Source organism: Pleurodeles waltl, chromosome 5 (assembly GCF_031143425.1).
Source record: "Pleurodeles waltl isolate 20211129_DDA chromosome 5, aPleWal1.hap1.20221129, whole genome shotgun sequence".
NCBI lineage: Eukaryota > Metazoa > Chordata > Amphibia > Caudata > Salamandridae > Pleurodeles > Pleurodeles waltl.
The window spans coordinates 19,338,023-19,364,467 of record NC_090444.1 but is presented as its reverse complement, the minus strand read 5'-3'; positions in this window follow the sequence as shown (position 1 = coordinate 19,364,467).

The window sequence follows — 26,445 nt, the reverse complement described above, 5'->3', positions numbered from 1 at the left end:
CTCAAAGCTATGTGGAAGTAGTGTTGTGTAACATACAAGTTCACTACTCCTTATCATCCACAAACAAATGGTCTGGTTGAGAGGTTTAATAAAACTCTCAAAGGTATGACTATGGGTCTCCCTGAAAAACTCAGAAGGAGATGGGATGTCCTGTTACCTTGCCTCCTTTTTGATTACAGGGAGGTACCCCAGAAAGGAGTGGGCTTTAGCCCCTTTGAACTCCTCTTTGGACACCCTGTGAGAGGTCCCCTTGCACTTGTTAAGGAGGGTTGGGAACAACCTTTAAAAGCTCCTAAACAGGACATTGTAAACTATGTACTTGGCCTAAGATCAAGAATGGCTGAGTACATGAAAAAGGCCAGTACAAACCTTCAGGCCAGCCAGGAGCTGCAAAAGCAATCTGCATGACCAGATGGCTGCCCTGACCCAGTACCACCCAGGACAGAAGGTGTGGGTATTGGAGCCTCTGGCCCCAAGAGCAGTCTAGGACAAATGGAGTGAACCCCATCTCATTGTTGAGAAAAAGGGTGAGGTTACCTACTTGGTAGACCTGGGCACTGCCAGAAGTCCCCTTATGGTGCTCCATGTCAACTGCCTAAAACCCTACTATGACAGGGCTGATCTCACCCTGCTCATGGCAACTGATGAGGGACAGGAAGAAGAGAGTGACCCTCTCCCTGATCTCTTCTCCACCACTGAAGCTGATGGCTTAGTGGAGGGAGTGGTGCTAGCAGATTGCCTTCCTGCTGAGCAGAAGGACAACTGTGTAAATCTCCTAGGCCAGTTCTCTAAACTCTTCCCACTGATACCAGGTACAACTACCTGGTGTGAGCACACAATCAACACTGGAGACAGTTTACCTGTCAAAAGTACGATTTATAGGCAGCCTGACCATGTCAGGGACTGCATAAAAGAAGAGGTTCAGAAAATGTTGGACTTAGGAGTGATTGAGCCTTCAGAAAGCCCCTGGGCTAGCACAGTTGTGCTGGTCCCAAAACCTCACGTTAAAGATGGTAAAAGAGAAATGAGGTTTTGTGTTGACTACAGAGGTCTCAATCAAGTAACCAAAACGGATGCTTAACCTATACACAGGGCAGATGAGCTAATAGATACACTGGCTTCTGCCAAGTATCTAAGCACTTTTGATTTAACTGCAGGGTATTGGCAGATTAAATTATCAGAAGATGCTAAACCTAAAACTGCATTCTCCACCATTGGAGGGCACTATCAGTTCATTGTAATGCCCTTTGGTTTGAAGAATGACCCTGCCACTTTTCAAAGGTTGGTGAACACAGTCCTGCAAGGTTTAGAAGCTTTTAGTGCAGCCTATCTAGATGTTATAGCTGTCTTTAGCTCCATCTGGGATGAGCACCTGGTCCCCCTATGGAATGTTTTGGAGGCCCTGCAAAAGCCAGGCCTCACTATCAAGGCTTCAAAGTGCCAGATAGGGCAGGGGAAAGTGGTTTATCTGGGCCACCTAGTAGGTGGGGAACAGATTGCACCACTGCAGCGTATGATCCAAACCATTATGGAATGGACTCCCCCTACAACTCAATCCCAAGAGAGAGCCTTCCTCGGCCTCACAGGGTACTATAGGAGGTTTATTAGGAATTATGGCTCCATTGCAGCCCCTCTTCATGATCTCACTTGTGAAAAGATGCCTAAAAAGGTATTGTGGACAGCTAGCCGTCAGAAAGCTTTTGATGAGCTCAAACAAGCCATGTGTTCTGCACCTGTCTTAGAAAGCCCTTGCTACTTCAAAAAGTTCATAGTCCAGACTGATGCTTCTGAATTGGGGGTTGGGCCAGTGCTATCACAGCTTAACAATGAGGGCCAGGATCAACCTGTTGCTTTTATTAGCAGGAGGTTGACGCCAAGAGAAAAGCGTTGGTCTGCCGTAGAGAGGGAGGCCTTTGCAGTCCTCTGGGCACTGAAGAAGTTGAGACCATACCTGTTTGGTACTCACTTCATTGTTCAGACAGACCACAAACCTCTACTATGGCTGAAACAAATGAAAGGTGAAAACCCTAAATTGTTGAGGTGGTCCATTTCCCTACAGGGAATGGACTATACAGTGGAACATAGACCTGGGAGTACCTACTCCAATGCAGATAGACTCTCCAGATATTTCCACTTAGACAATGAAGACTCCTCTGGGCAAGGTTTGCCTTATTGTCCCTCGTTGGGGGGGGGGGGAGAGGGTTGTGTATGAAAGTACCATCTTGCCTGGCATGTTACCCCCATTTTTACTTGTGTGCCAGTATGTTTTTGCCTGTCTCACTGGGATCCTGCTAGCCAGGACCCCAGTGCTCATAGGTGTGGCCTGAATGTGTGTTCCCTGTGTGGTGCCTAACTGTGTCACTGAGGCTCTGCTAACCAGAACCTCAGTGATTATGCTCTCTCTGCTTTAACATTGTCACTACAGCATAGTGACCATTTTCACCAATTCTAATTGGCACACTGGAACACCCTTATAATTCCCTAGTATATAGTACCTAGGTACCCAGAGTATTTGGGTTCCAGGAGATCCCTATGGGCTGCAGCATTTCTTTTGCCACCCATAGGGAGCTCAGACAAATCTTTACACAGGCTGCCACTGCAGACTGAGTGAAATAATGTACACGTTATTTCACATCCATTTTACACTGCACTTAAGTAACTTATAAGTCACCTATATGCCTAACCTTCACTTGCTGAAGGTTAGGTGTAAAGTTACTAAGTGTGAGGGCACCCTGACACTAGCCAAGGGGCAATTTCCCCGAACTTTGTGAGTGCGGGGACGCCATTACATGCGTGCACTACATATAGGTCAATACCTATATGTAGCTTCACAATGGTAACTCCGAATATGGCCATGTAACACGTCTAAGATCATGGAATTGTCCCCCCATGCCAAATCTGGTATTGGGGTGCCAATCCCATGCATCCCCGGGGCTCCAGCATGGACCCCAGGTACTGCCAAACCAGCTCTCAGGGGTTTTCACTGCAGCTACCGCTGCTGCCAACCCACAGACAGGCTTCTGCACTCCTGGGGTCTGGGCAGCCAGTCTCCTACATTGGTGGTGCAGCGGTGGGATAACTACTTGTAACTGCTTTACCACTTTGTCATTGGTGCTTTTCATAAGAAAAACATATTCCAAATACTCACAAATATACACAGTTAACCTAAACAGTTTAACTGTCTTTCCACAAAGTTTCTAAAAAGTTTCTACAAAGTTTTGAAAAGTTTTTTCTTTTCTTTAAAAGTTTCTCAAACTTTTTTTTCTCTCTATCTTAACACTCTTTCTTACAACTATGTCTGCAGTAGAGCTCACTCCCACAGTTGTCCATGCAACCTATGGTAGTTTAAACTTAAAAAGTTTGAGGCGTCTCTGCATAGGAAGAGGTTTAAGCATTGGTAAGAACCCTACCAAAGATCTTCTCCTTAGCCTTCTCCTAGAAAGTGACCAGAACCAGTGTGGCCCATCCCAAGATCAGGTGGTAGAGGAGAGGGGTACCCAGCAAGAATCAGGGGAGGGCCCTGAGGACTCTGGGGAGGGTTCCTCCAAAGACCTGTCAGCTAACAGGCCAGCTAGTGAAATTGGTAGTGGGAGGGGGTCACACACTAGTAGGGCACCTTTCACTCCAAAAGGCCAGGTAACTAGAGTCCAGCCAGTTAGAGACAGGTCCACTTCTGCCAATTCTCACATCACCTCTGTGTCTCAGAATTCCCAAGCCTCCCACCCTGAGGATAACACACCAGACAGGGAACTTAGAAAGCTGAGGTTGAACGAGGCCAGACTGAATCTAAGACAGCAGCAGTTGGCCTTAGACAAGGAATCTCTAGATGTAGAGAGGGAAAGACAGAAGTTGGGGTTAGTTGGCCCATGGTGGCAGCAGCAGTGTTTTTGATAGTTATCCTGCAAGAAAACAAGATTCTAGGAACCTGTACAAAATTGTCCCCCCTTACAAGGAGGGGGAAGACATCAACAAGTGGTTTGCTGCACTTGAGGGCCTGTATGGTACAGTTGGTCCCTCAAAGGCAGTGGGCTGCTATCTTGTGGTTATCGTTCACTGGAAAGGGTAGGGATACGCTCCTTACTGTCCGAGAAAGTGATGGCAATAACTAAAAAGTTTTGAAGGATGCACTCATAGATGGATTTGGCTTAACCACTGAACAATACAGGATAATGTTAAGAGATACCAGAAAAGAGTCCTCTCAAGACTGGACTGACTTTGTAGAGTGTTCAGTGAAGGCCTTGGAGGGATGGTCACATGGCAGTACAGTGACTGACTATGAAAGCCTATATAATTTAATCCTGAGAGAACATATTTTGAATAATTGTGTGTCTGACTTGTTGCATCAGTACGTGGTAGACTCAGATCTGACCTGTCCCCAAGAATTGGGAAAGAAGGCCGACAAATGGGTCAGAAGAAGAGTGAACAGAAAAGTTCATACAGTTGGTGACAAGGATGGCAAGAAAGATGGGAAGTCTTCTGACAAGGGTGGGGACAAAGATAAAAAGCATTCTGAGTCTTCATCAGGCCCATAAAAATCCTCTTGGGGTGGTTGGTCCAAATCCTCTTCTAACAATCAGAAAAGGCCTTGGTGTTATTTATGTAAAGTGAAAGGCCATTGGGCAAGTGATTCCACTTGTCCAAAGAAAAACACCAACCTCCCACCACCACAACCCCAACTGCAAACTCTAGTAGCCCTAGTAATAGTAGTTGTGGTGGGAAGTCTACTACAAATAGCCAATCAAAGGGTGTAGCTGGGCTCACCATTGGTAATGTAGTTGGGGTTGGTCTTGTTAGGGAGACCACAGAAGCTGTTTTAGTCTCTGATGGTGGTATTGACTTTGCCATCTTGGTTGCTTGTCCCCTTAATATGGGTAAGTACAAGCAAGTTCCCCATATAAATGCTATTGAGGTTGAGGCCTACAGGGATACAGGAGCCAGTGTCACTATGGTGATTGAGAAATTGGTTCACCCTGATCAACACCTACTTGGTCAGCAGTACCAAGCGACTGATGCTCATAATAATACTCTTAGCCACCCCATGGCTGTTGTGAATCCCAACTGGGGACGGGGGGGGAAGATTGTTACTGGTCGAAAGAAAGTTGTGGTAGCCAGTGATTTACCTGTAGACTGCTTACTAGGAAATTATTTGGAGACATCAGCTTGGGCTGAAGTGGAGTTGGAGGCTCATGCAGCAATTCTGGGCATTCCGGGTCACATCTTTGCTCTCACAAGGGCTCAGGCACAGAAGCAAAGAGGACAGGGAAGCTTGGATCCTGGAACAATGGACCAAGTGCTCCCAAAAGCTAGGGGTTGAAAGGGTAAATCCTTGCCACCATCTGTCCCTCTCCAGAAGATTCCCCTTTTGAGGAAGAGGAATCCTCTCCCTGTGCAGAACCTACACCAGATGAGCTGACAGCAGACACTGCTGAGCTTTTGGGTGCAGGGGGGCCTGCTAGGGAAGAGCTGAGTGTGGCACACAGACCTGTTGTGAGAAGGTAGCCTCTTTCTAGCCTTGTTACCCCCACTTTTGGCCTGTTTGTGAGTGTATGTCAGGGTGTTTGTCACTGTTTTCACTGTCTCACTGGGATCCTGATAGCCAGGCCCCAGTGCTCATAGTGAAAACACTATGGTTTCAGTATGGTTGTTATGTGTCACTGGGATCCTGCTGGTCAGGACCCCAGTGCTCATAGGTTTGTGGCCTATATGTATGTGTCACTGGGACCCTGTCACACAGGGCCCCAGTGCTCATAGGTGTGCATGTACATGTTCCCTGTGTGGTGCCTAACTGTCTCACTGAGGCTCTGCTAACCAGAACCTCAGTGGTTATGCTCTCTCATTACTTTCAAATTGTCACTAACAGGCTAGTGACCATTTTTACCAATTTACATTGGCTTACTGGAACACCCTTATAATTCCCTAGTATATGGTACTGAGGTACCCAGGGTATTGGGGTTCCAGGAGATCCCTATGGGCTGCAGCATTTCTTTTGCCACCCATAGGGAGCTCTGACAATTCTTACACAGGCCTGCCACTGCAGCCTGAGTGAAATAACGCCCACGTTATTTCACAGCCATTTTACACTGCACTTAAGTAACTTATAAGTCACCTATATGTCTAACCTTTACCTGGTAAAGGTTAGGTGCAAAGTTACTTAGTGTGTGGGCACCCTGGCACTAGCCAAGGTGCCCCCTCATTGTTCAGAGCCAATTCACTGAACTTTGTGAGTGCGGGGACACCATTACACGCGTGCACTACATATAGGTCACTACCTATATGTAGCTTCACCATGGTAACTCCGAATATGGCCATGTAACATGTCTATGATCATGGAATTGCCCCCTCTATGCCATCCTGGCATAGTTGGCACAATCCCATGATCCCAGTGGTCTGTAGCACAGACCCTGGTACTGCCAAACTGCCCTTCCTGGGGTTTCACTGCAGCTGCTGCTGCTGCCAACCCCTCAGACAGGCAGCTGCCCTCCTGGGGTCCAGCCAGGCCTGGCCCAGGATGGCAGAACAAAGAACTTCCTCTGAGAGAGGGTGTGACACCCTCTCCCTTTGGAAAATGGTGTGAAGGCAGGGGAGGAGTAGCCTCCCCCAGCCTCTGGAAATGCTTTGTTGGGCACAGATGTGCCCAATTCTGCATAAGCCAGTCTACACCGGTTCAGGGACCCCTTAGCCCCTGCTCTGGCGCGAAACTGGACAAAGGAAAGGGGAGTGACCACTCCCCTGACCTGCACCTCCCCTGGGAGGTGTCCAGAGCTCCTCCAGTGTGCTCCAGACCTCTGCCATCTTGGAAACAGAGGTGCTGCTGGCACACTGGACTGCTCTGAGTGGCCAGTGCCACCAGGTGACGTCAGAGACTCCTGCTGATAGGCTCCTTCAGGTGTTAGTAGCCTTTCCTCTCTCCTAGGTAGCCAAACCCTCTTTTCTGGCTATTTAGGGTCTCTGTCTCTGGGGAAACTTTAGATAACGAATGCATGAGCTCAGCCGAGTTCCTCTGCATCTCCCTCTTCACCTTCTGATAAGGAATCGACCGCTGACCGCGCTGGAAGCCTGCAAACCTGCAACATAGTAGCAAAGACGACTACTGCAACTCTGTAACGCTGATCCTGCCGCCTTCTCGACTGTTTTCCTGCTTGTGCATGCTGTGGGGGTAGTCTGCCTCCTCTCTGCACCAGAAGCTCCGAAGAAATCTCCCGTGGGTCGACGGAATCTTCCCCCTGCAACCGCAGGCACCAAAAAGCTGCATTACCGGTCCCTTGGGTCTCCTCTCAGCACGACGAGCGAGGTCCCTCGAATCCAGCGACACCGTCCAAGTGACTCCCACAGTCCAGTGACTCTTCAGCCCAAGTTTGGTGGAGGTAAGTCCTTGCCTCACCTCGCTGGGCTGCATTGCTGGAAACCGCGACTTTGCAAGCTACTCCGGCCCCTGTGCACTTCCGGCGGAAATCCTTTGTGCACAGCCAGGCCTGGGTCCACGGCACTCTAACCTGCATTGCACGACTTTCTAAGTTGGTCTCCGGCGACGTGGGACTCCTTTGTGCAACTTCGGCGAGCACCGTTTCACGCATCCTCGTAGTGCCTGTTTCTGGCACTTCTCCGGGTGCTACCTGCTTCAGTGAGGGCTCTTTGTCTTGCTCGACGTCCCCTCTCTCTGCAGGTCCAATTTGCGACCTCCTGGTCCCTCCTGGGCCCCAGCAGCGTCCAAAAACGCCAAACGCACGATTTGCGTGTAGCAAGGCTTGTTGGCGTCCATACGGCGTGAAAACACTTCTGCACGACTCTCCAAGGCGTGGGGGATCCATCCTCCAAAGGGGAAGTCTCTAGCCCTTGTCGTTCCTGCAGTATTCACAGTTCTTCAGCCTAGTAAGAGCTTCTTTGCACCAACCGCTGGCATTTCTTGGGCATCTGCCCATCTCCGAGCTGCTTGTGACTTTTGGACTTGGTCCCCTTGTTCCACAGGTATCCTCAGTCAGGAATCCATCGTTGTTGCATTGCTGATTTGTGTTTTCCTTGCATTTTCCCTCTAACACGACTATTTTGTCCTTAGGGGAACTTTAGTGCACTTTGCACTCACTTTTCAGGGTCTTGGGGAGGGTTATTTTTCTAACTCTCACTATTTTCTGATAGTCCCAGCGACCCTCTACAAGGTCACATAGGTTTGGGGTCCATTCGTGGTTCGCATTCCACTTCTGGAGTATATGGTTTGTGTTGCCCCTATCCCTATGTTTCCCCATTGCATCCTATTGTAACTATACATTGTTTGCACTGTTGTCTAAGACTATACTGCATATTTTTGCTATTGTGTATATATATCTTGTGTATATTTCCTATCCTCTCACTGAGGGTACACTCTAAGATACTTTGGCATATTGTCATAAAAATAAAGTACCTTTATTTTTAGTATAACTGTATTGTGTTTTCTTATGATATTGTGCATATGACACTAAGTGGTACTGTAGTAGCTTCACACGTCTCCTAGTTCAGCCTAAGCTGCTCTGCTAAGCTACCATTATCTATCAGCCTAAGCTGCTAGACACCCTATACACTAATAAGGGATAACTGGGCCTGGTGCAAGGTGCAAGTACCCCTTGGTACTCACTACAAGCCAGTCCAGCCTCCTACACCTGTCCCAAACTAGAGGATTTAAGACAGCAAGCTGTCAAACAGCAGAATGGGGATGCAAGTGATAGTATAGAGGAGGTTGTCTTCCCAATACACCTTATGGCTGAGTCAAGGAACCCTAAACCTGGAGCTGCCAGGAGATTGGTCATCCCTTTGCAATATAGGGAGTTTCTTCCCACCTTGACACATGACATTCCTTTGGTGTCCTCTAACATGAGGCCAGTGAAACAGGGGAACAAGGCTGTCCCAAGTTTTGCTCTGGCCCAAATGCCCAGCCAAAGAGTTTTGTCGCTCTTGTGTGACCTGCCAAGCCAGTGGCAAGACTGGTGGCACTCCAAAGGCCCCATGAATCACACGTCCTGTGGTTGAGGTGCCCTTTGAAAGGGTAGGGGTTGACATAGTTGGCCCCCTTGACACTCCAACAGCTTTAGGCACTAGGTTTATCTTAGTGGTAGTGGACCATGCCACTAGATATCCTGAAGCTATTCCCTTAAGGACCAGTACAGCACCTGCAGTGGCAAAGGCCCTCCTGGGAATATTTTCCAGGGTGGGTTTCCCTAAGGAAGTGGTGTCAGACAGAAGTAGTAACTTCATGTCTGCATATCTCAAAGCAATGTGGAAGGAGTGTGGTGTAACATACAAGTTCACTACTACTTTTCACCCACAAACAAATGGTCTGGTTGAAGGGTTTAATAAAACTCTCAAGGTATGATAATGGGACTCCCTGAAAAACTCAGAAGGAGATGATGTGTCGTGTCACCTTGCCTCCCTTTTGCTTACAGGGAGGTACCCCAAAAAGGAGTGGGCTTTAGCCCATTTGAACTCCTCTTTGGGCACCCTGTGAGAGGTCTCCTTGCACTTGTTAAGGAGGGTTGGGAACAACCTTTAAAAGTTCCTTATCAGGACATAGTAGACTATGTACTTGGCCTAAGATCAAGAATGGCTGAGTACATGAAAAAGGCCAGTAAAAACCTTCAGGCCAGCCAGGAGCTGTAAAAACAATGGCATGACCATAAGGCTGTCCTGACCCAGTAACACCCAGGATAGAATGTGTGGGTATTGGAGCCTGTGGCCCCAAGAGCACTCCAGGATAGAATGGAGTGGACCCCATCTAATTGTTGAGAAAAAGGGTGAGGTTACCTACTTGGTAGACCTGGGCACTGCCAGGAGTCCCCTTCAGGTGTTCCATGTCAACCGCCTAAAACCGTACTATGACAGGGCTGATCTTACCCTGCTCATGGCAACTGATGAGGGACAGGAAGAAGAGAGTGACCCTCTCCCTGATCTCTTTCCCACCACTGAAGCTGATGGCTTAGAGGAGGGAGTGGTGTTAGCAGATTGCCTTACTGCTGAGCAGAAGGACAACTGTGTGAATCTCTTAAGTCAGTTTTCTGAACTCTTCTCACTGATGCCAGGTACCACTACTTGGTGTGAGCACACTATCAATACTGGAGACAGTTTACCTGTCAAACGTAAGATATATAGGCAGCCTGACCATGTCAGTGACTGCATTAAACAAGAGGTGCAGAAAATGTTAGACTTAGGAGTGATTGAGTCTTCAGAAAGCCCCTGGGCTAGCCCAGTTGTGCTTGTCACAAAACCTCACACTAAAGATGGTAAAAGAGAGATGAGGTTTTGTGTTGACTATAGAGGGCTCAACCAAGTAACCAATACAGATGCTCACCCTGTACCCAGGGCAGATGAGTTCATAGATACACTGGCTTCTGCCAAGTATCTAAGCACTTTTGATCTAACTGCAGGGTATTGGCAGATTAGATTATCAGAAGATGCAAAACCAAAAACTGCATTTTCAACCATTGGAGGGCACTATCAATTCACAGTAATTCCCTTTTGTCTGAAAAATGCACCTGCCACTTTCCAAAGGTTGGTGAACACAGTCCTGCAAGGGTTGGAAGCTTTTAGTGCAGCATATCTAAATGATATAGCTGTCTTTAGCTCCACCTGGAATGATCACCTGGTCCACCTGTGGAAAGTTTTGGAGGCCCTGCAAAAGGCAGGCCTCACTATCAAGGCTTCAAAGTGCCAGATAGGGCGGGGGAAAGTGGTTTATCTGGGACACCTGGTAGGTGGGGAACATATTGCACCACTGGAGGGGAAGATCCAAACCATTATGGAATGGACTCCCCCCACAACTCAAACCAAAGTTAGAGCCTTTTTAGGCCTCACATGGTACTATAGGAGGTTTATTAAGGATTATGGCTCCATTACAGCCCCTCTTAATGATCTCACTAGTAAAAAGATGCCTAAAAAGGTATTGTGGACAGCTAGCTGTCAGAAAGCTTTTGAGGAGATCAAACAGGCCATGTGCTCTGCATCTGTCCTAAAACGCCCTTGCTACTTCAAAAAGTTCATAGTACAGACTGATGCTTCTGAATTGGGGGTTGGGGCAGTGCTATCACAGCTGCTTAACAATGACGGCTAGGATCAACCTGTTGCTTTTATTAGCAGGAGGTTGACCCCTAGAGAAAAGCGTTGGTGTGCCATAGAGAGGGAGGCCTTTGCTGTGGTCTGGGCTCTGAAGAAGTTGAGACCATACCTGTTTGGTACTCACTTCATCGTTCAGACAGACCACAAACCCCTACTATGGCTTAAACAAATGAAAGGTGAAAATCCTAAATTGTTGAGGTGGTCCATATCCCTACAGTGAATGGACTATACAGTGGAACATAGACCTGGGAGTACCCACTCCAATGCAGATGGACTCTCCAGATATTTTCACTTAGACAATGAAGACTCATCAGGTCATGGCTAGTCTTATTGTCCTTCGTTTGGGAGGGGTGGGGTTGTGTAGGAAAGTACCATCTTGCCTGGCATGTTACCCCCATTTGTACTTGTGTGTCAGTTTGTTTTTGCCTGTCTCACTGGGATCCTGCTAGCCAGGACCCCAGTGCTCATAGGTGTGGCCTGAATGTGTGTTCCCTGTGTGGTGCCTAACTGTGTCCCTGAGGCTCTGCTAACCAGAACCTCAGTGCTTATGCTCTCTCTGCTTTAAAATTGTCACTGCAGACTAGTAACCATTTTCACCAATTCTAATTGGCACACTGGAACACCCTTATAATTCCCTAGTATAGGGCACCGAGGTACCCAGGGGTTTGGGGTTCCAGGAGATCCCTATGGGCTGCAACATTACTTTTGCCACCCATAGGGAGCTCAGACAAATCTTTACACAGGCTGCCACTGCAGCCTGAGTGAAATAACGTACACTTTATTTTACAGCCATTTTACACTGCACTTAAGTAACTTATAAGTCACCTATACGTCTAACCCTCACTTAATGAAGGTTATGTGCAAAGTTACTAAGTGTGAGGGCACCCTGACACTAGCCAAGGTACCCCCACATAGTTCAGGGCAATTTCCCCGAACTTTGTTAGTGCGGGGACACCATTACATGTGTGCACTACATATAGGTCTATACCTATATGTAGCTTCACAATGGTAACTCCGAATATGGCCATGTAACATGTCTAAGATCATGCAATTGTCCCCCCCATGCCAAATCTGGTATTGGGGTGCCAATCCCATGCATCCCCGGGGCTCCAGCATGGACCACAGGTACTGCCAAACCACCTCTCTGGGGTTTTCACTGTAGCTACCGCTGCTGCGAGCCCACCAACAGGCATCTGCCCTCTTGGGGTCTGGGCAGCCCAGTACCAGGAAGGCAGCACAAAGAATTTCCTCTGAGAGAGGTTGTTACACCCTCTCCCTTTGGAATAAGGTGTCAGGGCTGGGGAGGAGTAGCCTCCCCCAGCCTCTGGAAATGCTTTCATGGGCACAGATGGTGCCCATCTTTGCATAAGCCAGTCTACAGCGGTTCAGGGATCCCTCAGCCCTGCTCTGGCGCGAAACTGGACAAAGGAAAGGGGAGTGACCACTCCCCTGACAGGTGTCCAGAGCTCCTCCAGTGTGCTTCAGACCTCTGCCATCTTGGAAACAGAGGTGCTGCTGGCACACTGGACTGCTCTGAGTGGCCAGGACCAGCAGGTGACATCAGAGACTCCTTCTGATAGGCTCCTTCAGGTGTTGCTAGCCTATCATCTCTCCTAGGTAGCCAAACCTCCTTTTCTGGCTATTTAGGGTCTCTGCTTTGGGGAATTCCTTAGATAACGAATGCAAGAGCTCATCAGAGTTCCTCTGCATCTCTCTCTTCACCTTCTGCCAAGGAATCGACTGCTGACCGTGCTGGAAGCCTGCAAAACTGCAACAAAGTGGCAAAGACGACTACTGCGACACTGTAACGCTGATCCTGCCGCCTTCTCGACTGTTTTCCTGGTGGTGCATGCTGTGGGGGTAGTCTGCCTCCTCTCTGCATTAGAAGCTCCGAAGAAATCTCCTGTGGGTCGACGGAATCTTCCCCCTGCAACCGCAGGCACCAAAGAACTGCATCACCGGTCCTCTGGGTCTCCTCTCAGCACGACGAGCGAGGTCCCTTGAACTCAGCAACTCTGTCCAAGTGATTACCACAGTCCAGTGACTCTTCAGTCCAAGTTTGGTAGAGGTGAGTCCTTGCCTCCCCACGCCAGACTGCATTGCTGAGAACTGTGTGTTTTGCAGCTACTCCAGCTCCTGTGCACTCACCGAGGATTTCCTTTGTGCACAGCCAAGCCTGGGTCCCCGGCACTCTAACCTGCATTGCACGACCTCCTGAGTTGTCCTCCGGCGGCGTGGGACTCTCTTGTGCAACTTCGGGTGAGCACCGATTCACTCCACTTCGTAGTGCCTGTTCCGGCACTTCTGCGGCTACTGCTTGCTTCTGAGTGGGCTCCTTCTCTTGCTGGACACCCCCTCTGTCCCCTCACGCAATTCGTGACATCCTGGTCCCTCCTGGGCCACAGCAGCATCCAAAAACCCTAACCGCGACCCTTGCAGCTAGCAAGGCTTGTTTGCGGTCTTTCTGCGGGAAAACACTTCTGCACAACTCTTCACGACGTGGGACATCCATCCTCCAAAGGGGAAGTTTCTAGCCCTTGTCGTTCGTGCAGAATCCTCAGCTTCTACCATCCGGTGGCAGCTTCTTTGCATCCACAGCTGGCATTTCCTGGGCATCTGCCCACTCCCGACTTGATCCTGACTGTAGAAGGCTGGACTGGCTTGTAGTGAGTACCAAGGGGTACTTGCACCTTGCACCAGGCCCAGTTATCCCTTATTAGTGTATAGGGTGTCTAGCAGCATAGGCTGATAGATAATGGTAGCTTAGCAGAGCAGCTTAGGCTGAACTAGGAGACGAGTGAAGCTCCTACAGTACCACAAGTGTCACTTGCACAATATCATAAGAAAACACAATACACAGTTATACTAAAAATAAAGGTACTTTATTTTTATGACAATATGCCAAAGTATCTCAGTGAGTACCCTCAGTATGAGGATAGCAAATAAACACAAGTTATATGTACACAATACCAAAAATATGCAGTATAGTCTTAGAAAACAGTGCAAACAATGTATAGTTACAATAGGATGCAATGGGGACACATAGGGATAGGGGCAACACAAACCATACACTCCAAAAGTGGAATGCGAACCACGAATGGACCCCAAACCTATGTGACCTTGTAGAGGGTCGCTGGGACTATTAGAAAATAGTAAGGGTTAGAAAAATACCCCACCCCAAGACCCTGAAAAGTGAGTGCAAAGTGCACTAAAGTTCCCCAAAGGACATAGAAGTCGGGATAGGGGAATTCTGCAGGAAAGACACAAACCAGCAATGCAACAACGATGGATTTCCAGTCGAGGGTACCTGTGGAACAAGGGGACCAAGTCCAAAAGTCACAAGCAAGTCGGAGATGGGCAAATGCCCAGGAAATGCCAGCTGTGGGTGCAAAGGAGCTTCTACTGGACAGAAGAAGCGTAGGTTTCTGCAGGAACGACAAGGGCTAGAGACTTCCCCTTTGGAGGACGGATCCCTCACGCCGTGGAGAGTCGTGCAGAAATGTTTTCTCGCCGAAAGAACGCCAACAAGCCTTGCTAGCTGCAAATCATGCGGTTAGCGTTTGTGGATGCTGCTGTGGCCCAGGAGGGACCAGGATGTCGCAAATTGCGCCAGGAGACAGAGGGGACGTCGAGCAAGACAAGGAGCCCACTCAGCAGCAGGTAGCACCCAGGGAAGTGCCAGAAACAGGCACTACGAGGATGCGTGAAATGGTGCTCACCCGAAGTTACACAAAGGAGTCCCACGTCGCCGGAGACCAACTTAGAAAGTCGTGCAATGCAGGTTAGAGTGCCGTGGACCCAGGCTTGGCTCTGCACAAAGGATTTCTGCCGGAAGTGCACAGGGGCCGGAGTAGCTGCAAATGTCGCGGTTACCAGCAATGCAGTCTGGCGTGGGGAGGCAAGGACTTACCTCCACCAAACTTGGACTGAAGAGTCACTGGACTGTGGGAGTCACTTGGACAGAGTTGCTGGATTCAAGGGACCTCGCTCGTCGTGCTGAGAGGAGACCCAAGGGACCGGTAATGCAGTTCTTTGGTGCCTGCGGTTGCAGGGGGAAGATTCCGTCGACCCACGGGAGATTTCTTTGGAGCTTCTAGTGCAGAGAGGAGGCAGACTACCCCCACAGCATGCACCACCAGGAAAACAGTCGAGAAGGCGGCAGGATCAGCGTTACAGAGTTGCAGTAGTCGTCTTTGCTACTATGTTGCAGTTTTGCAGGCTTCCAGCGCGGTCAGCAGTCGATTCCTTGGCAGAAGGTGAAGAGAGAGATGCAGAGGAACTCGGAAGGGCTCTTGCATTCGTTATCTAAAGTTTCCCCAGAGACAGAGACCCTAAATAGCCAGAAAAGAGGGTTTGGCTACCTAGGAGAGAGGATAGGCTAGCTACACCTGAAGGAGCCTATCAGAAGGAGTCTCTGACGTCACCTGGTGGCACTGGCCACTCAGAGCAGTCCAGTGTGCCAGCAGCACCTCTGTTTCCAAGATGGCAGAGGTCTGGAGCACACTGGAGGAGCTCTGGACACCTCCCAGGGGAGGTGCAGGTCAGGGGAATGGTCACTCCCCTTTCCTTTGTCCAGTTTTGCGCCAGAACTGGGCTAAGGGGTCCCTGAACCGGTGTAGACTGGCTTATGCAGAAATGGGCACCAAATGTGCCCATGAAAGCATTTCCAGAGGCTGGGGGAGGCTACTCCTCCCCTGCCTTCACACCATTTTCCAAAGGGAGAGGGTGTCACACCCTCTCTCAGAGGAAGTCCTTTGTTCTGCCATCCTGGGACAAGCCTGGCTGGACCCCAGGAGGGCAGATGCCTGTCTGAGGGGTTGGCAGCAGCAGCAGCTGCAGTGAAACCCCAGGAAAGGCAGTTTGGCAGTACCAGGGTCTGTGCTACAGACCGCTGGGATCATGGTATTGTGCCAACTATGCCAGGATGGCATAGAGGGGGCAATCCCATGATCATAGACATGTTACATGGCCATATTCGGAGTTACCATTGTGAAGCTACATATAGGTAGTGACCTATATGTAGTGCACGCGTGTAATGGTGTCCCCGCACTCACAAAGTCCGGGGAATTGGCCCTGAACAATGTGGGGGCACCTTGGCTAGTGCCAGGGTGCCCTCAAACTAAGGAACTTTGCACCTAACCTTTACCAGGTAAAGGTTAGACATATAGGTGACTTATAAGTTACTTAAGTGCAGTGTAAAATGGCTGTGAAATAACGTGAACGTTATTTCACTCAGGCTGCAGTGGCAGGCCTGTGTAAGAATTGTCAGAGCTCCCTATGGGTGGCAAAAGAAATGCTGCAGCCCATAGGGATCTCCTGGAACCCCAATACCCTGGGTACCTCAGTACCATATACTAGGGAATTATAAGGGTGTTCCAGTAAGCCAATGTAAATTGGAAAAATTGGTCACTAGCCTGTTAGTGACAATTTGAAAGAAATGAGAGAGCATAACCACTGAGGTTCTGGTTAGCAGAGCCTCAGTGAGACAGTTAGGCACCACACTGGGAACACATACATATAGGCCACAAACTTATGAGCACTGGGGTCCTGACTAGCAGGGTCCCAGTGACACATAACAAACATACTGAAAACATAGGGTTTTCACTATGAGCACTGGGCCCTGGCTAGCAGGATCCCCGTGAGACAGTGAAAAACACCCTGACATACACTCACAAACAGGCCAAAGTGGGGGTAACAAGGCTAGAAAGAGGCTACTTTCTCACACAACCCCCCCCCCCAAACGAAGGACAATAAGGCTAACCTTGGCCAGTTGAGACTTTATTGTCTAAGTGGTGATAAGTAGAGAGTAGCTCTGCAATAGACTGGTTACTCCCTTTATCATCCACTATATGGTTACTTCCCCGTGGGGATGTAAACCACCCTGTTTGAAGTTTTTTAGCTAAGCAACAATGTGAAGATGTATTTTCAGAGTTTCTATCAGTAGGTTTTAGTTTAGAGCAGTGGAAATTGTCCACTGAACCTATTTGTAGAGATGGGAATGCCAGACAGGGATGCTGTCTCAGAAAAGCCATAGCTGGGCAAAAACTTTGTCCATATGGCTGGAAGAGAGAACAGGGATGCTGTTTCTCTTGAGTTGGAGCAGGGCAGGGATGCTGTCCTATGAGCTCCACACTAGGGCAGGGATGCTATCCTAAGTGTTGTGAGGCAGTGCAGGGTTTCTGCACTAAAGTTTCTCTGGGAGGGTTGGAGGGATGCTCCATGTTAACTAAAATGGTGCTCTTTTTCTCACCAATGTTCGTTATCCCACAGAGAGGTACTTCTATCTCAGGGAGTCCAGCTTTGCCAGCTGATGATTCCCTTTGAACAGGTGCCACCCCAGGAGAGGTTTCTCCCACTACAGGAATGGTATCCTGAATGGTAGGGTGGTTAGGGGATACTGTGATACCCTTTTTACCTGTTGATGGAGAGGGATCCTGAGTTTTCAGGCCTTCTCTCCTTTGCTTTTTCATTTCAGTAGAAATGAGAGGGAACAATTCCTCAGGGATGCCCAGCATGGCTGCATGGGAATAAAACTCTACATCAGCCCAACCTGAGGCCTCTAGGTCATTACCTAGGAGACAGTCTACAGGTAAGCTAGGTGATACCACCACCTGCTTAGGGCCAGTAACTCCACCCCAACTAAACTGAATTATAGCTAAGGGAAGAAACTTAGTGGAGTTATGGACATCAATAATCTTATACTGTTGTCCAATGATGTGTTGATCAGGGTGCACTAGGTTTTCAGTCACCAAAGTGATACTGGCACCTGTGTCCCTGTAGGCCAAGGCCTCAACACCATTTATTGAAACTGTCTGCCTGTACTTATCCATTGTAAGGGGACAAGCAGCCAGTGTGGCAAGGCCAATGCCACTAGGTGTGACAGAAACTGTCTTGGGACTGACTACCCCAGTTTCTACGATGGACCCATAAGTGAACCCAACTACACCCTTAACTTGACTGTTGCCAGCAGTCCCACCACTAGTACCACTACTGCTAGGGGCACTAGAGCTTGATGTATTAGTGGTGGTAGGCTCAGGGGGTTTACCTGGACAGGACTTATCCCCTGGCCTCTGGCCTCTATTTTTACACACAAAGCACCAAGGCCCATATTTATACTTTTTGACGCAAAACTGCGCTAACGCAGTTTTGCGCCAAAAAAATTAGCGCCGGCTAACGCCATTCTGAAGCGCCATCCGGGCGCAGTATTTATTGAATGACGTTAGCCGGCGTTAGCCGGCGGCGCTGTCTGGTGTGCGTTAAAAAAAAACGACGTACACCAGGCAGCGCCGGCGTAGGGGGAAAATGGCGTATGGGCGTCCACAAATGGTGCAAGTCAGGCTGAGGCAAAAAAATCGCCACAACCCGATTTGCGCCATTTTTTCACGACGCCCATCCCCCATTGAAATGACTCCTGTCTTAGCAAAGACAGGAGTCATGCCCCCTTGCCCAATGGCCATGCCCAGGGGACTTCTGTCCCCTGGGCATGGTCATTGGGCATAGTGGCATGTAGGGGGGCACAAATCAGGCCCCCCTATGCCACAAAAAAAAAAAAAATACTTACCTAGACTTACCTTAATGTCCCTGGGGTGGGTCCCTCCATCCTTGGGTGTCCTCCTGGGGTGGGCAAGGGTGGCAGGGGGTGTCCCTGGGGGCAGGGGAGGGCACCTCTGGGCTCATTCTGAGCCCACAGGTCCCTTAACGCCTGCCCTGACCCAGGCGCTAAAATCCGGCGCTAATGAGGGTTTTTTAGACACGCCCACTCCCGGGCGTCATTTTTGCCCGGGAGTATAAATACGACGCGTATGCATCGCAGTCATTTTTTAAGACGGGAACGCCTACCTTGCATCTCATTAACGCAAGGAAGGTGTTCACGCAAAAAAATGACGCTAACTCCATGAACTTTGGCGCTAGTCCAATGGCCTTTGACTTTACACAAATAACACCAAGGCTTTTTAGGTTGATTTGGAGAGGATTTGGACTCACCAACCCCACCAGAGGATTTTTGTGGGCCTGATGAAGACTAATTTTTACTTTTGTCCCCACCTGTAGGAGGCTGGACTGGCTTGTAGTGAGTACCAAGGGGTACTTACACCTTGCACCAGGCCCAGGTATCCCTTATTAGTGTAAAGGGGTGTCTAGCAGCTTAGGCTGATAGAAAAGGTAGCTTAGCAGAGCAGAGCAGCTTAGGCTGAACTAGGAGACGAGTGAAGCTCCTACAGTACCACTAGTGTCATATGCACAATATCATAAGAAAACACAATACACAGATATACTAAAAATAAAGGTACTTTATTTTTATGACAATATGCCAAAAGTATCTTATGAATACCATCAGTATGAGGATAGCAAATATATACAAGATATATGTACACAATACCAAAATATGCAGTAATAGCAATAGAAAACAGTGCAAACAATGTATAGTCACAATAGAATGCAATGGGGTCACATAGGGATAGGGGCAACACAAACCATATACTCTAGAAGTGGAATGCGAACCACGAATGGACCCCAAACCTATGTGACCTTTTAGAGGGTCGCTGGGACTGTAAGAAAACAGTGAGGGTTAGAAAAATAGCCCACCCCAAGACCCTGAAAAGTGGGTGCAAAGTGCACTAAAGTTCCCCAAAGAGCACAGAAGTCGTGATAGGGGAATTCTGCAGGAAAGACCAACACCAGCAATGCAACAACAATGGATTTCCAGACGAGGGTACCTGTGGAACAAGGGGACCAAGTCCAAAAGTCACTGTGAGAAAGTAGCCTCTTTCTAGCCTTGTTACCCCCACTTTGGCCTGTTTGTGAGTGTATGTCAGGGTGTTTTTCACTGTCTCACGGGGATCCTGCTAGCCAGGGCCCAGTGCTCATAGTGAAAACCCTATGTTTTCAGTATGTTTGTTATGTGTCACTGGGACCCTGCCAGGGCCCCAGTGCTCATAAGTATGTGCCCTGTATGTGTTCCCTGTGTGATGACTAACTGTCTCACTGAGGCTCTGCTAACCAGAACCTCAGTGGTTATGCTCTCTCTGCTTTCTAAATTGTCACTAACAGGCTAGTGACAAATTTCACCAATTCACATTGGCATACTGGAACACCCTTATAATTCCCTAGTATATGGTACTGAGGTACCCAGGGTATTGGGGTTCCAGGAGATCCCTATGGGCTGCAGCATTTTCTGCCACCATTGGGAGCTCTGACAATTCCTACACAGGCCTGCCACTGCAGCCTGAGTGAAATAACGTCCACGTTATTTCACAGCCATTTACCACTGCATTTAAGTACCTTATAAGTCACCTATATGTCTAACCTTCACCTGGTGAAGGGTGGGTGCTAAGTTACTTAGGGGGTCATTCTGACCTCGGCGGTAAAAGGCGATTACCGCCGGTCAGAAGACCGCCATAACACTGCCGCGGTCGCAGTAAACCGCCACAATCATTCTGACCCGCAACTGGCAAACCGCCAAAAACCCGACATCAACAAAAGTCCGCCACACCAACGGCCAGCGAAAAACTGGCGATGACCAAACCTCCACCGTCACGCCAACAGAAATACGCCCATGCCATTCCGACCCACAAATCCCTGCAGCGGTCTTTCAACCGCGGTATTCCATTGGCAGTACACACCGCCGCGCTCAAAATACACATACAGCTCCAAAAAACACCAACATTGGACAATTTGAAATACACACACCTGAGACACATACACACAACACTCCCACACACCCAATTAACTATAAAACACACACCCACATCACCCACAAACCCTTACGACCACAATTGTGACTGAAGGCCAGAGAGAGACAGCACAGAATAGAGTACACCATCACACAGAGGCAAATCCCAACATCACCCACACAATATCCACGCACAAAACACCACACACCACCACACTCACCACACTATACAACACATACACCACCCCACACCTCATCCACACCACCCCATGGCACCCCAAAGACACCCCAGGTTTTCTGACGCAGAACTCAGGGTCATGGTGGAGGAAATAGTTCGGGTAGAGCCCCAGCTCTTCGGGACACAGGTGCAGCACACCACCATTGCCAGGAAGATGGAGCTATGGCAAAGAATAGTGGACATGGTCAACGCTGTGGGACAGCATCCACGAAATCGGGACGATATCAGGAAGCGGTGGAACGACCTACGGGGGAAGGTGCGTTCCATGGTATCAAGGCACAACATCGCGGTGCAGAAGACTGGCGGCGGACCCCCACCTACTCCCCCAGAATTTACTGCATGGGAGGAGCAAGTCTTGCACATCCTGCATCCTGAGGGCCTTGCAGGAGTAGCTGGAGGAATGGACTCTGGTAAGTCAAATCTTCACTACTTCATTCCCCCACCCCACCTGCATGCCAAATCATACCCCCACCCTCACCCCCATCACACCAACTCCTTGCAAATGGCTCACCATCACAACCCACCCATCCCAACACCTAGCCCTGCATGCGTCCACAAAGCATGGACACCCATCACCAAAGCATACCCACTGCACATACCCATCTCCCTCACAAGCCACCGTCACAACAGCCCCCACAAGGGAATGCAAGCACTGGGGTACACGGCCACCCACCCATTGCACACTATGGCACACACAGAAGCAATAACCATACTCTTATACCCTTGCAGGACCCGAACGCCACCACACCACCCAGGAGGGTCCAGAAATGTCCATCCCACCCCCAGAAGAGGCCCCCAGTGATGACAGCAGCTCTGTCTCCCTGGACCCTGATGACCAGCCCGGCCCATCGGGGACCTCGGGACAGTTGGTTCCCCTCACACAGCCACAGGCCACAGCAGACCTACCCCCCTCTGGGAACACCAGCACAGCTCACACCCAGTGGGCCCATGCCTCTGTCTCCAGGACACGTCAATCAGCGGTGTGTCCACCACTACAGGGCACCCAGGTTGACCCACCACCCCAACAACAGCAGGGACCTGGGGGCAGTGGTAGTGGGCACACGGTCCAGGGGACAGAGGCCCAGGGGAACTGGGAGGGCTGCTCTGCGACAGGGGGGGGGACAGGCCCAGGGAACCCACTCTCCACGAGGCCCTCTCCTCCATCATGGGAGCATACCACCACTCCCAGGAGACGATGGCTACGGTACTGGCCAGGTTCCAGGAGATCCAGGTACTGCAGGAGGAACAGTACATGGGGTTCAGGGAAGAACTCCGAGCCATTAGTTCCGCAATGGGGACCATCGTCGTGGCTCTTAACCAGATTGTCACCACATTGCGGGACCATGTGGCACCACAAAGGGCCCCTGTCACTAGCATGGACCAAGAACAGGCTACCACCTCCGCCGGCGCTAGTGGACAGGAGGCCCCCACACAACAACAGGCCACCAGAACCCCACCTCCTGCAGAAGAAGAACCACCCCGCAAGCAGGGCCTGAGATCTCGGAAGAAGACAGAGTAGGATGCCAAGACCCCCGCCAGCAAAGGATACCCCCTGATGTCATCCCACTGTCCCACATTGTCACCCTGTTCAACCTTAAACTGCCCCTGCTCCATCCTTCCACAGGCATATGGACAATGCACCTGTGAGACTGAAAATCTGGACTCTGCCATGGACATTACTCCACCATCACCCATCACCGATTTTCAATCATGTCCCTAAATGTAGCACTTAAATAAAATCACTTATTGCACTAAAATTATCTGGAGTCTGCTTGTATTTTGAACAAATGTATTAGACATAACGGTGCCAAAATGTTCAGTTACATTGTGATGACAACATACCACTGTCACACAGCTGTAGTCCATGGGCAAACAAAGCAGAGGTCACGCAGTGGGGCCCACATCTCTGAAAACGGAAGGGAAATTAACAACTCAGTTAACATAAACTGGGGGGAAACTCAGACAGTAGAGAGGCAGGAGACTGTAAGTACATGTAAAATGGCGGTGTTGATTCGTACCTGTGTGTTATTGAAAATACTGTTGTATCACTGTGTCCCTGTTGTCTGTGTCGTCCCCGTCATCTTCCTCCTCTTCACTCTCCCCAGGCTCCACAGCTGCCACAACACCACCCTCTGGACCATCCTCCTGCAGGAAAGGCACCTGGCGTCGCAAAGCCAGGTTGTGAAGCATACAGCAGGCCACGATGATCTGGCACACCTTCTTCGGTGAGTACATTAGGGATCCACCTGTCATATGCATGCACCTAAACCTGGCCTTCAGGAGGCCGAAGGTCCGCTCGATCACCCTCCTAGTCCGCCCATGGGCCTCATTGTACCGTTCCTCTGCCCTGGTCCGGGGATTCCTCACTGGGGTCAGTAGCCACGACAGGTTGGGGTAACCAGAGTCACCAATTAGCCACACACGGTGTCTCTGTAGCTGTTCCATCACATAAGGGATGCTGCTATTTCGCATGATGTACGTGTCATGCACTGACCCAGGGAACTTGGCATTTACATGGGAGATGTACTGGTCAGCCAAACAGACCACCTGGACATTCATCGAATGATAACTTTTTCTGTTCCTGTACACCTGTTCACTTTCACTGGGGGGAACCAAAGCCACATGGGTTCCATCAATGGCACCAATGATGTTGGGAATATGTCCAAGGGCATAGAAATCACCCTTCACTGTAGCCAAATCGCCCACCTCAGGGAAAACAATGTAGCTCCGCATGTATTTCATCAGGGCAGACAACACTCTGGACAAAACCTTAGAAAACATAGGCTGAGACATCCCTGATGAAATGGCCACTGTTGTTTGGAATGATCCACTTGCCAAAAAATGGAGTACTGACAGAACCTGCACCATAGGGGGAATCCCTTTGGGTTGGCGAATGGGTGACATCAGGTCTGGCTCCAGCTGGGCACACAGTTCCTGTATAGTGGCTCGGTCAAGTCTGTATGTCAGAAGACATGTCTTTCTTCCATTGTCGACAGGTCCACCAGCGGTCTGTACACGGGAACATTCCTCCATCTCCTCGCAAGTCCCAGCGGACGGTGCCTAGGAAGGACAACATGGAGCACAGAGTCAAGCAAACCACAGGTACGTTCCCACAGCTTGCACAGTACACGATTCGCTATGCATTGAATGGCTTGTATGAGTTGCAATGCAAGGCCTAGGCCTGTGTGACGCAGTAGAAATTAAGCCATGTGGGCCCTTGAAATGGCGGCTGCCTGACCTGTGAAGTGTGACAATGGGATGTGAGGTCAATGCGCTGGCGTGGCACACCGTGGCGGTAGGCGGTCGAAGACCGCGGTGCAAAGCCGCATTGGTTAGCATAGAACCCTATGGGTTTCAGGAGCCAATGACGAAGTGCGCCGGCAGTCGCGGTACGCACCGCCGCGGGCGCGACCGCCATTTTCTATCAGCTTAATCACTCGAGACCTGATCATCCACAGGAGAGGACCTATACTGCAAGTGCTGCTGTGACCTCGGTCTGGAAGAGACAATGGCTGCTACAACTGGGGAAAGGGCCCCTGCCTTCACTTCTGAAGAATTGGAGAAACTTGTGGATGGGGTCCTCCCACAGTATGCACTACTCTACGGTCCTCCAGACCAACAGGTTAGTACACTGGGACCATGCTTTGTGGGCAATGCCTGGGTTGAGTGGGGTGAATGAACGATGGTGTGGAGGGGAGCGTATGAGGCATGCATCAAACGACAGATGAGAGCATGTGCCATATGGCAAGGGTGGGGATGGGGGGACACTCACATCGAGCATGCAGAAAATGATGATATTTTATTTTCTCTCCCTGTACGTGTCCCATAGGTCAGCGCCCATCAGAAAGTCGACATTTGGCGTGCCATCGCCAAGGACGTCCGGACCCTGGGGGTCCACAACAGACGGGGCACCCACTGCCGCAAGAGGTGGGAGGACATCCGCCGCGGGAGCAGAAAGGCCATGGAGGCTCTGCTGGGGATGGCCTCCCAACGTAGGAGGGGTGCCACTCGTCAATTGACCCCCCTGATGTCTCAGATCCTGGCGGTGGCCTACCCAGATTAGGATGGGCGCGTGAGGACATCACAGCAGACACAAGGGGGTGAGTACAAGCACATTCTGCTATCTTAGCGCGCAGTGGAGGTGTCTGGGTGGGGGAGGAGGGATGTGGGTATCCCTAGGCCAGGGCGATTTCTGTAGGCTAGTCCCCTCCGTAAGGCATGGCCCTGTGCCCCCGCCCTCCACCTCTGTAGTGTGCCAAGTACAGCTATCCATGGCCTTGTGTCACCTATGTGTGCAGATGTCATCCATTGGCTTGTAGGCCAAGTCTCACTGATTGAGTAGTGTACCCCAAGTGCGCGGCATAGTGCAGGGGGCTTCTGTGTCTGTCCTCTCCGCCAACTGTGTTGCCAATGCATGCACTCAACATGTCTTTATTTCTCCCCCCCCACCCCTTTTTTGGTCTGCTCTTCCTGTTCATGTGTGCATTAGCATCATCTGGCGGAGGAGAAGTGGCATTGGAGCACGAGGGAGCTGCATCTCACGTGGCCCCGGAGGGCCATGCAACGGACTCTGATTTCACCAGTGAGACGGAGGGCGAGGGGGGCTCCACAACGGGGACACGTGGAGACATCAGCGACACCGACACGTCCTCGGAAGGGAGCTCCCTTGTGGTGGTGGCAACATCCGTGCCCACCGCAACAACAGGTACAGCCGCCACCCAGCGCACCAGCTCCGCCCTCCAAGCAGCCCCTCAGCGTTCGCCCCGTGCCCGCTCGCACACCAAGGCGGGCATCTCCTTCGCCCCAGGAACCTCAGGCCCTGCCCCAGTTACCCCTGCTGCCCTCAGTGAGGAGGTCATTGACCTCCTCCGGACGCTCATTTTTGGGCAGTCTACCCTTTTGAATGCCATCCAGGGGGTGGAAAGGGAGGTGCATCGGAGCAATGCATACCTGGAGGGCATTCATTCGGGTCAGGCTGCCCATCAGCAATCGTTCAACGCTCTGGCCTCAGCACTGACGGCAGCCATTGTCCCTGTCTCCTGCCTCCCTCCTCCAACTCCCTCCACCCAGTCCCACTTCCCTGTTCCTCTGCCTATCCCAGACACACCTACAGACCAGCCTGCACACACCTCAACACCCAAGGTCAGCTCATCCAAACATAAGCACCACACATCCCACAAGCATTCACACAAGCAACATCCACATGCAGATATGCCAACAGCCACTGCCTCCTCTGTGTCCGCCTCCTCTGTGTCCTCCTCCTCCTCGTCTCCCTCCTCCCTCCCTGTGACGTCTCCACTCACACTTGCATGCACCACTTCATCAGCCACCACGTCCATCACCAGCACACCCACCAGAACACTCCGCACACGTGCAGTCACCACCCCCGCTGCCATTTACACGTCCCCTGTGTCCTCTCCCAGTGTGTCTGTCACCCCCTCTTCCAAACCACACAAACGCA